Source organism: Lucilia cuprina, chromosome 2 (assembly GCF_022045245.1).
Source record: "Lucilia cuprina isolate Lc7/37 chromosome 2, ASM2204524v1, whole genome shotgun sequence".
Lineage (NCBI taxonomy): Eukaryota > Metazoa > Arthropoda > Insecta > Diptera > Calliphoridae > Lucilia > Lucilia cuprina.
The window spans coordinates 19,158,934-19,160,100 of record NC_060950.1 but is presented as its reverse complement, the minus strand read 5'-3'; the positions used below and the strand labels follow the sequence as shown (position 1 = coordinate 19,160,100).

The 1,167-nt window shown below is 30.0% G+C and overlaps 1 protein-coding gene across 1 annotated transcript in view; it reads left to right on the top strand.

The window, feature by feature from the left end:
- Nucleotides 1–1,167, top strand: part of LOC111676411 (protein snail) — a 5,460-nt gene that overhangs the window by 184 nt on the left and 4,109 nt on the right. The window lies entirely within an intron of this gene.

Here is a 1,167-nt window from a genome sequence, read left to right as displayed (position 1 = left end):
AAGTAAAACCAGTATGCCCGTATCATCTCAACCATTCACCATTGTACTGGTTAACATCTAACCAAAGTCTATTCTAAGAGAAGAGGAATCATATAAATTGATATTTGAATAATCTTGCACATGCTCTGCAACGTGCGGTCAAATTTAAAGGATTTAGAGAGATTAGTAAGCAATATTGGACAAGAGCCAGTCTCAGTTCTTTAGCATGATAACACAATTACTCAAGTAAAACCAGTATGACCCTATCACCTCAACCATTCACCGTCGTGCTGGATGACATCGTGACCAAAGTCTGCTCCGGCTGAAGAATCATATTGAGTCTTTAGCACAAGATAAGTAAGCAATGTTGGACACGATATAGTACCAACAAGTCGAATACATAGATTGATTCTGGTAATCTATCCAGTACAATGACAAAAAATGGAGACGTACAAATAGACGTCAATAATAGGGTCCATTTTGGAAGAGGAAAAACATTGAATTGCATTATCTTCCATACTCCTGTAATATTTTTTGCAATTATTGTGAAGATTATTATGAAAATCGTTATCGTTCGCTTTTTAAATACATTTTTCTTTATACCAGCCTTAAGCTGTACTTTTTAATGATATTTGAATAACTAAAGAAATTTTTAATAACTAGACTTAATTACCTATCCAATAATATATAATATGTTATACTTTTGAAAATATTCAGTAATAAAATAAACCATGCTAACTATAGCCTTTGCAAAAAATTATATACAATAAACAATGCTTACTATGCACTTCTCATAATTACATATACCCTAAGCAACTTGTGTTTTAAAGCTTTCTTGTTGTTACTAAGGCATCGTATGTATTCGTTATATTTTGCACAGGAGAATGTAGGTAAACTTTTAGAGGCGGAAAATACGGAAAAAGAAAAATTCACAATTCCGCGCATAGAATGAATATAAATGAAATTTTTAAACAAAACTTTTAAAAACTTGAATTTTCAAATTTGATTTTTTTTATAAAAAAACTAATTAACTAAGTTAGCTAACTAACTAATTAACTAACTAACTAACTGACTAACTAACCAACCAACTAACTAACTAAATAAATAACTAACTAACTAACTAACTAACTAACTAACTAACTAACTAACTAACTAACTAACTAACTAACTAACTAACTAACTAACTAA